The sequence below is a fragment of the Armigeres subalbatus genome, chromosome 3 (assembly GCF_024139115.2).
Source record: "Armigeres subalbatus isolate Guangzhou_Male chromosome 3, GZ_Asu_2, whole genome shotgun sequence".
Taxonomy (NCBI): Eukaryota; Metazoa; Arthropoda; class Insecta; order Diptera; family Culicidae; genus Armigeres; species Armigeres subalbatus.
In genome coordinates, this window is record NC_085141.1 from 1,772,339 (window position 1) to 1,784,673 (window position 12,335).

The window sequence follows — 12,335 nt, forward strand, 5'->3', positions numbered from 1 at the left end:
ACGAGAAATTTCCGAAGGAGTTCTCATAGAAATTTCCAAAAGTATTGCTTTAAAAAATGAAGGATTTCCTTAGCAATTTTTGGAGAAACTCCAAAAGAATTCCCAACGGAATTTTCGAAGGAATTCCTGCAACCATTTTCGTATGCATTCCTTAAAAAATCCGAAGGAAATTCGTAAAGGATTTTCTGAAGAAATCGTTAATGGAAATTCTGAAGAAATCGTTAGAAATATCGTACGGAATTTTCGATGAAATACATGAAGAAATTTCCAAAGAATGTCTGAAGTAATTCTCTAAAGAATTCATAGGAAACTTTTCGGAGGAATATCTGAAGGAATTTCCAACGAAATTTCTTTATTTATTTCCGAAGTAATTTCTAGAATATTTTCCGAAGGAATCCCTGGAGGAAATTCCGAAGGAAATCTTAAATGAATGTCGAAACGGTACTTCTTAGAATATTCTCAGGAATTCCAGGAATTAGTAGTGAAGCTTTTACTATAAAGCATTAAACAATTTCAAAAAAATAAAATCAAATTAAAATTTCCTAATGTTTGAAGCCTGACGATTCAACTAAATAATTTTACTAAATACTAAGCGGCGAGGCGACAACTTCCCAGTTCTGGTTTAGGGCCGATGTCCACGTAGCGGTTTTTGTTATTCGGGACACAAAGAAAATATTATCAAGCTAATGAATGTTCTACTAAATTTGATATTGCTGTGCTGCAATGATTTGCCTACAACAATGCCAGATCGTATATTAATTGGGGAGGAGCTTTGGGCATGTATTCAGGCCCTCACAAAAGCATATGTACCACAACAAACATATTTTGCGAGTCCGATACAAGTTTAGGTGCCCGACAGAATGAGGCTTTGACTTAGACGAATGTCTTAGACAATGTCTAATGACCCTCCTTAGCCTAGCGGTGAGACGCGCGGCTACAAAGCAAGACCATGGTGAGGGTGGCTGGGTTCGATTCCCGGTGCCGGTCTAGGCAATTTTCGGATTAAAAATTGAGTCGATTTCCCTGGGCATAAAAGTATAATCGTGTTAGCCTCATGATATAAGAATGCAAAATTGGTACCTTGGAAATCTCGCAGTTAATAACTGTGGAAGTGCTAAATGAACACTAAGCTGCGAGGCGGCAATGTCCCAGTGGAGGATGAAATGCCAATATGAAGAAGAAGAAGAAGTAGAATAATGTCTTAAAGGTAAAATGACAAATAACTACACTGCCCATGATTTCATAGTTGACGTATCAACCATTTGAAATTTCGGCGAATTCAACTTATTACGCGTTTATAAAGAATATTCAACCGCTGCAACATCGATACATTGCTTATTCCAACCCTCATTTAAGTGTTTACGGGTTGAAATGTTTTAAATTTGCGATGTTTGTCGCTAAATTATTCGAAATACATGTGAAAGTGCAATGGTTGTTACGTCAACTATGAAATCATGGGCATTACATACAGTGTCCCAGGTCCATGAAACAGCAAAATTCCCTTTCGAATAAGCCCTTGAATAAGTTATCAATTTCTTCTACCTTTGAAATCGGACGTTCGAGTGGCTTAAGGACACTCCTCCTACCAGGTACCTGGTTGGCTACAGCGTCGATACACCTATGTCTGGCGTGTATTGTAGAGCTCCATAATCATCGGTCTTGGGCGATGTTCCTCCAGTTTCCACGAACGTTCAGGGTCTCCAAGTCCGATTCCACCGAGTGCAGCCAGCGTGTTCGTGGCCTTCCACGAAATCGCCGGCCCCTATCTGGTTCTCTGTTGAATATTGTTTTCGCTATTCTTTCTTCCGACTTTCGCACTAAGTGACCAGCCCACTGAAGTCTGCCGTATTTTATACGATTCACAATATTTTCTACTTTGTATACTTGATACAGCTCATGATTAATGCGTCTGCGCCACACACCATTTTCTAGTTTCCCTCCGAGTATTGTACGCAGCACTTTTCGCTCGGAAACCCCGAAAGCTCTGCGGTCCTCCTCTTTTAATGTCCATGCTTCATGCCCATAAAGGGCCATATCAGAGTAGAATAGAGTAGTAGAATCAGAGTTTTGTAAGGACACTCCTCACGGAATCCAAATTTAAAAGTACTCTTTATGGGGGCACAAATGTTTCAAACTGCTCGCTTTTTCAGCTGAAAACTCTGTCTTCTAGGTACTAGAGACCACTAATTACCATCGCGAAAATCACTCAACCGATGTAACCAATCGACAACCACACAAGCTTGACGTTCAAAACACTTTCACATTACAACGCGAACTCTATAGACGAATCCAAGTAAAAATAAGAAGAAGACACACGACGGTGTTAACTTTGACAGATCCTACAGCACAGCATAGGAAGATCATTTTAAAATGCTTATAATAAATTCTATACAAATTGTAATTAAAATCTGATTAATGGTACGGAAAAAGTTCTGAATTACATATCTAGAAGCTTTTCTCAATTTTTTGAATATTTCCAAAAATGTATCTAATATACAGTTCGGAACTTTTTCTGTGTCATACATCAATCAGATTTTAATTACATTTTTGAATTTATTATAAGCATTTTAAAATGATCTTCCTATGCTGTGCTGTAGGATCTGTCAAAGTTAACACCGTCGTGTGTCTTATTCTTATTTTTACTTGGATTCGTCTATTGTCGTTGGAGTAGAAGAAATACTCTTTCTGGAAGTCGTATAAATTTGTTAACAAATTTATAAATACTAAGTAATGAAAGAAAATTTGAAGCTTACCAAAAAAAAATACGACCGACTTGAAGCGCGGCGCACTTCGATCCATCTTTAGCCATCAATAAGCGAAGCAAAACACTAAGTTGTGTATCCCATCCTGCCATTCTCGATGAATGGGAAAGACACTGTTACAGAGATGCTCTGTATGTTACGTCGTTGTTTATATTTGCTTTTCTATACATTTCGTCCGCTTTATGTAGGTTACCATTAATTTAATTAATGTCAATTCGTTGTAAGGAAACGGGCTTTGTTTATTCGTTTTCAAAAAATCTGTGTCATTTGTGAAACAGCAACATCAAACAGACATAAACTGGTATTTATGCTAGACACCGCATCTTGAAGAATTGCGAACACGCCAACCAGATGTGGGATATGCCAACCGTCCTGAAACAAGGCATAGGATACAACCATAAAGAACTTTCAACTCTCCCATTCATAAAAGTACTTTCACCACCCTCTTACTGCTGTTTCTATCCAAAGAATGTTCTCTCCTCTCACCATATGCACCATCAGGCGAGATGGGTGAGATATGTACACGCTCAAGTTTATTGATACCGTGTTGAGTATGCTTCATGTAAAAGAGGTCTGCGTTAACATAAAATTATTACACGCATTATTGTGACTGTACAACTAATTATGTATAGACACTAATTATATTCATATGAGAGCTCAATGTTCAAATGTTTTCAGTTTGCGAATTTAGGGTAAAATGCCCGATAGTGGACCCCCTAGTAGCGAAATTTTGCTCTTCCTGGCATAAGGAGTGGAAATTTTCAAAATATTAATTTTGCGTGATATCTAATATCAAGCTCTGCATCTCCTCTTCACGATACATACATGAAACACTCAAATACTCGACGTTATTCGTTGAAATTAACATTTCAAAGTCTGACTGAATTCGCCCTATAGTAGACCCCCTGGGGGTCCATAATAGGAAATTGCTTCCCTATAGTCGACACTTCATTTGATTTTTATGTTCCGTTTCGAAACGTTCTTCTTCCCTATTATGGACCCCCCAAAATATTCCTATAATGGACACTCTCGTGTTTATTTTTTATAGAATTGTAAAAAATCATCTAATTTTAGTTTCCATAGCATTTCCAATACATGTAATCAAATCATAGGACTCTAAGGTAGGTTCTCCCGATGGAATTTCATAGCAAAATGTTTACATTGTGCTGTAATAATGCAAAAATGGCTGGAGGGTCCACTATTGGTTGGGGGTCCACTATTGGGCACTTTACCCTATATCTTCACACTAAAATTGTGTGGTACGACAAAATCCCATGAGCTTATGGGCCAACTGTGAACTTTGTGTTTTAGCGTGCCTTGTTGTAAGTAGCGTTCGCTCGCTCTCCGAGAAACCACGCGCGCGTGCATCATCATTGAAAATGAAACAATCATCGGGAAAGAGGGTTGCTTTTCCTCCCCCAACATATTTGTTTTCGCACCGAGGGGCATTCCAATGATGGTTGCGCCTCCTGTCGGCTCAGGCAGGACGCACCACACATTCCCGTCTATGGGCCGGTCCGTGTGCTCAGTACGATTTGAAGAGTGGCCCGATGCGAACGTGTTTTCCATTTCAAGCGTGGTTCAGCCAGGTATAGTCCGCCTCCCACCCCATCCGAGTGATTAGTGCGCACGGTGTGAATAGGTGATAGAGACAAAGACCGGCTTCTTCGGACACCTGTGGACCAAACTTTGCACCGACAGACGGAACAGACGCGGAACCGTGCTTTCAGATTTAAATTTGGCCTTTTCAAATTAAATCACATTGCTTGTGCGGTTCGTGCTGTTCAATGGCCCAATGTCTCGTGTTTGAGTGCGTAACGAAGCTTGAAAACAATTGGTAATCCGATATCCACCTTGGTGGGTCGGATTGCGGTGGCTTAACCTGTGGTATTTCCACTTTTTATCGCAGTTTATGTGTTAACATTTGTGAGTGGAACGTCAACAAGCGAAAATAATTCATTTCTACCGTGTGAGGGTTTTTTTGTCCTCCGATTCTATGAAATATTTTACGCAAGATGTAATATGAGCATGACGTTCATAATTTCCTGTGAATAGCATCGTCAACGTCAAACAATCTGAATTCCAAACATTGAACAATAGACGCGTCGAGTTTGGTGGTTTTTCGCTGGAATTAAAGCAACCTATGGAAAGTGGTATTAGCGTATGAAAAATCACGCCAGAGGGGAGCGGAGCCCGAATAAACGAACATAAATGAATCCTAGCCTCCTGTGGTTCGAAGACTAATTGAAGCTCACCGTGGTGAATGAGACGTTAGTTTTGAACGAGCGGCAGTTGGTCGAAGCAAATTCGTTCTGGCGTGCTCTGCAAAGAAAAGGATTTACCAGTGATGAGCGATTGAGTGATTTCAATTTTGCATGATCACGAACGGTGGAAAAGTGTGCGCGTTTATCTGCGAGGAAAAGTGTAGTGTGTCGCAATAATCAACTAAAACGAAGGGAAACAACGAAAACGAAATTTGCATAGGATTTGTGCAAACAGTTTTAATGCTTCTGGGTGTGGATTAGTGGCAAACTTGGATCCCGTGTGCAGCTTATTGGTGTGCTCCGGACAGCTCGAGGTAAAGAATAGCCTGTCGTGAAAGCAGGGTTCGCTAGGAAAATTAGTTTTCTCTTCGTGCTACCCTTCTCACCTTGAACATATTTATCGAAGGTAAGTTTCATCTTGCGTTTACTTGAGTGTAGACCCCGAGCACAGTTGAAATCACTTTTTTCAAACTTGTAAATTTATATTGATTTTTGAGAGTTTGCGATGTACGTACATGTATAAGGAAAAACTTGGCTGGGTATGTTCTAGGTCTAGCTATGTACGTATATTATAAGCACTAAACAATATACAAATTTTTAGGAACAAACATCATGAAACTTGGTTGATATAAAAAAACTTTCGTACTTAATTTTAGGAAAAAGCTGTAGGGAGATTTATGAATATTCTGTTCAACTATTACAACTATAACGATTAATTGCTAAGACGAGTCAAGTACAAGAAATTCCAAAAGCAGTTTTAAAATTAATCCTTAAAGGAATATTCGAAGGAATTTTTAGAGGAATTCTTGAAGCTATCCTTAATAGAATCCTAAAGGAATTTTGAATGGATTCCTGATAATAAGAAAGAAATAAATAATTTCTCAAGAACAATTCGAAAAGTATTTATTGTACTAAGTATAATTGGTCTACATTTGATTGACGGCAAATAAATAAAACAAACGTGGTAATTTCCAAAAATCTAATGGAATTTCTGGAAGAGTTGCTAAAGGAATTTCAAAGGAATTTAAAGGAATTTTCTCGAAACTTTTGGTATCTACGGAGAGGTAAAACAAGTTTTGAATGTTGTCGAGCTTTGTACAGTAAAATGATTGGTACTAGCGAGAATGGTTTGAGTACGCGCTTCCTGACGAAACTTTTGGCATCATGCAAGAGGTATCACAAGTTTTGTATTTGTATCGGACTCGCTGTATCACTGATGATGCTTGCGAACATCTGCAGTATAACTCAACGGTTCTTTTTACTTATTTATATTTTTTGCTGGAAAGCGATGATAATTTGTATTGTTGTTTATATCTGTGAAAATAATCGGATCGTTTATTGTTTTGCAAAATCTGATTAAATTGATCACAATTAAATATCTTAAAGATAAATCGTCTAGCTCAAACCTTTGTAGGGGTATGTGGCGGTACCATCATCATCATCATCATCATCACCAGAAGAAATGTCCTTAAAGAGAAAGAAGAAAATCCTTAAAGAGTTATTAGAGGAAATTCCCAATAAATTATAGCAGGAATGTACAAAGGAACACCTGTAAAAATCAAAATAATTAGTCACGATGCCTGGGTCTTTCTATTTATGTTCTTTATTTTTCTTAGCTGTTTGACAAAAGTCTTAAACGTCTTAAACGAGAGAGCCATCTTGGAATTTCAATTCAAATACTATAAAACGGTTGATCTACTACCAACACAAAACATAAGTTCGATACTTTCCATTACAATTTATCAAAAACCATCCAAACAATTATGCCTTCATAGTTAATGGCAAATTAGAATTGAATGAGCTCTATCGCCTGGCCAGCACATTTTATAGAATTGTAAAAATTCCAAATGCAATTTTCTTTAGATACTTCTAGATGAAACATTTAAATACTTCTTTATTGTAGAATGCAGTAAATATTTGGGATGAATTGTATCAAAATTTGTGAAAAATTTCATGAGGAATTTGAGGGATCGGTGAAAGCACTATTTAACAAATTTCTACAGTTTCTTCGATGTTTTCACTTCTAAACTATTTTTTTGAGAAATGGCGGTACACTAATTACGTAAGCATTTTTTTGGGTTTTTCAACCCCCCCTCCCCTATGTAAGTTTTTTCCAAACAAATATTTTTTTAATTATATGGAACGTAAGGAAATGGAAGACTCCTCCTCCCCCCTAAGTGCATTAGTGTACAACCCCATTGCAGAAACTGTCGAAAGCCTCGTTAGAGCCTAGAAAATCTTGCAGAGGGAAATTGTTTTTAATATAGTCGTGATTCGCTGGTTGGGATTTTAATACTTGGGTCACTTTTTTGTTGGGCCTCCGCTGGTTGGGCCAAGCCAAACTAATAAGCAACCATGTGTCAAAATTGAATGAAAACACTAAAAACGGGAATGGGCGTCACTGGACATCATTTGTGACGTTCAAGTCGAAATACACGTGTTCAAATGGCTGTCAGTTGACCCAACTAAAAACCGAATTTGTTAGTTGGGTCGAGGTCATGGCCCAACCAGCGAATCGCGACTGTAGCTCATAGAGGATTCCAAGAACAAAATAGTGAGAAAACTTTTCAATTCATATGCATTCCAAAATGATCTTCGAATTGTATTAAAAAATATCGATTTTGATAATACAATCCATAGTGCTTGAAAAGAAGGGCACTATAATTATAACAATTGATCCACAAAATTATTGAAAATTATAGATCAGGTATGTTATCAAATTTATGTTTCACATCAGCAAAATTATGGATCATATGACATTATGGTAGCATCGTCACATTAAAAATTGCTAAAAAAATTTTTTTGCCGAATATATTTTTTATGGATCAATTTCCAAAATTATGTATTTATTGATCATTTGTTAAATGTAGGTACATAAGAAAATAGCAGGAATTCATTCAATTTTTCTTGTTCATGTCTATAATAAAATATATTGTCATATTAATTGCTAACTTTTTAGCAAAATTTTGAATCTAAATAGTATTTTCCATGGGGGTTCCCGAAATATTCTATGGTTGCGTTTTACTAGACAACAAGGTGTTGTTAATGGATAGTTTTATTTTTTATAGATCATTCATTAATGTTGATTGAAGAGAAAATCATTGGTTTTTTTTTTTGCAGTGACCATCACAGAACCTATAAAACATTTTTTAATATGACATAATTTGCTTCCATGAGTCAAAACGGTATATGCAAAAATATTATTTCGGAGAACTTGGTTTTTATGGAGAACACTACGGTTTTTTTTTCAAATGCGGGCCGTTATTAAATTTCCATAAATTGTTTTTTGATTCTGTACCTTTGGTTGCATTGAATCAGCGAATGTTAGATAAAAAGGTGTATCGTTTAAAATCCGCACACACTTTAATTGCTCTAACTTCTGATACATTTTAAAATGCTTATTAAAACATTAGAACAACCTTTATTTTTGCCTTTCTCGTACAACTAAGTTGTACTGAAAGGCTATCATTTCACTCCGAAAACGATTTTTTTATAGAAGCCTCTGAAGCCCGTAGTATTAAATACCAATCGACTCAGCTCGACGAGCTGAGCACATGTCTGTCTGTCCGTGTGTATGTATGTGTGTGCACAAAAGCTATAAAAACATTAGTCAACTTTTCGTATAGAAATCCTTAACCGATTTTCTCGCAACAAGTTTCATTCGACAGGGGACAAAGCCTTGTTGATCACTATTAAATTTTATAACGATCGGTCATTGCGTTTAAAAGTTAGGAAGAAAATGGTACATCGGACCATATAAACCCCATATAAGGTTAGTGTCTTAACTGAATGCGAGAAAGGCACCACCAACGCTAGGTGGATTAATCTTTTTTTTTTTTATCGCTAGTTAAAGCGTACACGGAAGCAAAAAAAGTACCCAAAATTGAGTATTTTTAAACTTATTTTTGAGTTATTTTTTCTCTTCTCTTTCATCCACTCTTTCTTATGTTGTCAAAAACAAAAGAGCCAAACAATCCAATGACGCCAGTTCAATACGGGAAGCCAATTTTGAGTCTTATTACCTGAGGTCGAAATTGAGTGAATTAAACTTACATTTGGGTAAATAAATTTTCCGTTGGGTACTTTTTTAACATGGGAGTAAAGGTAAACTACTTCGACCCTACTTACTCAATTTTGGTTTCCCGTACGGATGTTCGAGGTTGGGTGAATTAAACTCACTATTGGGTAGTTTATTTCTTCCGTGTAGTATCTACGGATTAAAGCAAGCTGCGAGGGTTTGGCATAAGACGCTGACGGATATACTCAGGTATCTTGGATTCGAGCAGTGTCATTCGGATTCATGTTTGTACGTTGTAGCAAGAACGGGTGGTTGTATTTGCTAATATATGTGGATGATTTGCTGATGGTATGCGCACCAGGAGGAGGAAATTAAAAAAGTTGAACAAGATTTGCAGAAACAGCTGAAGATAACCAGACTAGGTGGCATAAGAAGTTTCTTAGGAATCCGTGTGCAAAGGAATTCGGATGGTTTCTTTGTGATTCATTCAGGCATTCATCGAGAAGTCGGTGACAAGGTTTCGTCTGGGTAACGCTAAGGGGTCAAACTACACGATGGATCCGGGGTACCACAATGTGATAGAAAGTAGCCCAAAGATGGAAAGTAATGAAAAGTATCACAAGCTAATCGGTTGTCTTTCATACCTATCCGTCATTAGTCGTCCGGATATCGCGGCGGCGCTTGGGATCCTGAGCCGAAAAGTCAGTTGCCCATCAGTTACTGATTGGACCGAGGCAAAACGTATACTATACCTTATACACACAGTTGACTACGGATTGACGCTTGGAAACATTAATCGTGAGTTGCTGTTGTCGGGTTTTTGTGATTCTGACTGGGCGGGCGATAGTACTGATCACAAATCGTGTATTGGATACGTGTTCCGCCTAGGAGGAGCAATCGTTACTTGGATAGCAGGAAGCAAAGCTGTGTTGCCGTATCAACAATGGAGGCTGAATACGTGGCCCTCTCGGAGGCTACACAGGAGGCCATTTGGCTGCACAGGTTGCTAGAAGAATGGAACGAAAGTCAACAGAGACCAACCATCATCTTCGAGGACAATATGAGCTGCCTGGATTTCGTTGCATTGGATCAGCAGAAGAAGAGGTCTAAGCATATTGACATGCGGTTCCACTACGCTAAAAGCTGTTGCACATTTGGTGATATAGAGCTGCAGTACTGTGCTTCCGAGTTCATGCTTGTGGACAACTTGACCAAGCCGATTAGGTCAATTAAAGTCAAGAAGCTTGCAACGGATATGGGATTGGCAACTATGCCGATTAATCGGGAAGTGAAGACTAAAGGATTGATTCGTGAGGATGAGTGTTGCGCTATATTGTAATGTATCGCTAGGCGCATACACGAATCCACCTCTGTGAAGAAAAACAAATAAATATGTATTCAATGACGTTTTTTATGTTGTTTGATCTGCTATAGTAATAAAACACACGTTCACTGTACGTTAAATTCGTTTTCCGCGATGCAATGGAAGGATAGATGAAAACGAAAACGGAGTCGACGACGAACTCAAGACCACATATTTCCACACCACATAGAGTGGAAGAAGCCACGAAAAAAAGTATACAGTGAACTCTCTCTATAACGATGTTCTGTAACACCATATTTTCTCTTACTCGATGAAATTCAAAGTCCCTTGAATTTTGCATACTGCGTTACCTCCGTAAGTCGATATCTTCCTTACTCGATATACTCTAAGTCGAAGTAATTTCCCAAAGCATTTTCACCTCGTTAACTCGATGTTGTCAGAATCAGTTCACATGCACAATATATACGATGTCCAGCCATTTGGACGAAAAGTTAAAAAAAACTTATATTGTGAGTAATGAGTAGTAGGAATTACATGAAGTAACAGTAACTTATACTAAATGATTGAAATTTTACTATCATTTAGTATGAGATACTGTCACTAGCGCCTTAATTCATTCAATTGTGGAATTCGAACATCTACTTGTTCGGCAGAGTTGTAGAAAAACCGTCGCACTACAAGTCCACCATACAACACGTTTCGAAAATAAGCCTCTGTGGTGAGTTATTGTCAAACTACTAAATAATCGTACGCTGATTACTAAATGATCGTTAAAATCCTTGCTTCTCACTTCATTTAATAAGGAAATCAATTTCAACTATTTAGCTAAAAGGCATTCGGCCACATGGCATTCTGCCATGAAAAGTGTTTGATATTTTGGAGGAAAAATATAAATTTGTTCTCTATCTCGATACCTCCCTAACTCGATGGTCCCTTCAATATCGAGTAAGGGAGAGTTCACTGTAGTGTGTACTTCATACGCTGGCTGGCGGCATCGCTGGATGAAGACTGCATCGAAGTTGCAGAAGTCGATTGTTCGTAGAACACACATCCAGCGAAAAAAATTGCACAGGAAAAACTATGTCACTTTGGAGGAGGTGGCAATTGCAATAAAGGAAGCTATTGCTCATCCATCAGTGACGCAGCGATGGACGTGCTGTGGCTCAAATTTCGGTTAACACAACACACCCGAAAAGAATTGCATTGCATTGTAGATCATATTAATAGTTATATTATGTTACATTTATATAATTTATTGCTTTGTTTTCGGCTTTGTAGAGTTTTAATAAAACAGCTGAGCCTAAAAAAAAACACTTAAAAAAGACAGATTTTTTGAACCTAATAAACACTCTAAAAAAAGCTTCAGAAATTCAGTGCAAAGTTGTTCAACCAAAGTTCAACAAAAACTATTCTCCATCTATCCAACGACTTTTGTATTGATAAAACCCTGCTGAAATTCTTATGTATGTATTATGGATGAGGCAGTACAGAGCTTCCAACAGACATCAGATTTGGGTACGCCACCGAGTAGGCCATTCAAACTTGTTCCAAATTCGGCCTATATTTTGTGATATATTTTTGAGGAAATTTTGCATGCTTTTACATTCATTTTCATTTATTTAGTCTATATCTAAACAGATAACACTGAATCAACAATTTGACGCCACAATACACGGTTCGAGGCCGCATCTCTCCATCCTCGGATACGCCCCACGCTCGCCAAGTCGTTGCTTTTACATAGATTTTGTGGATACATCCAGCTTCGGGGTCATTCCATAATGACGTCACAGGTTTCAGGGGGAGGGGGTTTCTAAAGGGGGTTACTAAATGTAAATCCATATTTACACAAATCAACAAATTACGAGGAGAATCAATATTATTCTATTTAATTCCGCTACTTCTCGGGTACTTATTCAAAAGGACGTATGCGATTTTGTAAACAAACATTCAAACGTAAATTTGTCCAT

General features: G+C 37.8%; 1 protein-coding gene across 3 annotated transcripts in view; it reads left to right on the forward strand.

Annotated features, from left to right (window-relative positions):
* Positions 1-4,314: 4,314 nt before the first annotated feature.
* LOC134227949 (uncharacterized) overlaps positions 4,315-12,335 on the forward strand; it is a 181,051-nt gene continuing 173,030 nt past the window's right edge. The window contains exons 1-2 of one of the 3 annotated variants that reach the window (XM_062709663.1): positions 4,315-4,351; positions 4,818-5,432. The gene's annotated coding sequence lies outside the window, so the exon portion shown is untranslated. Of the gene's footprint in view, positions 5,433-12,335 lie in introns of all 3 variants that reach the window. The other 2 variants (XM_062709662.1, XM_062709664.1) reach the window with 2 other exon arrangements.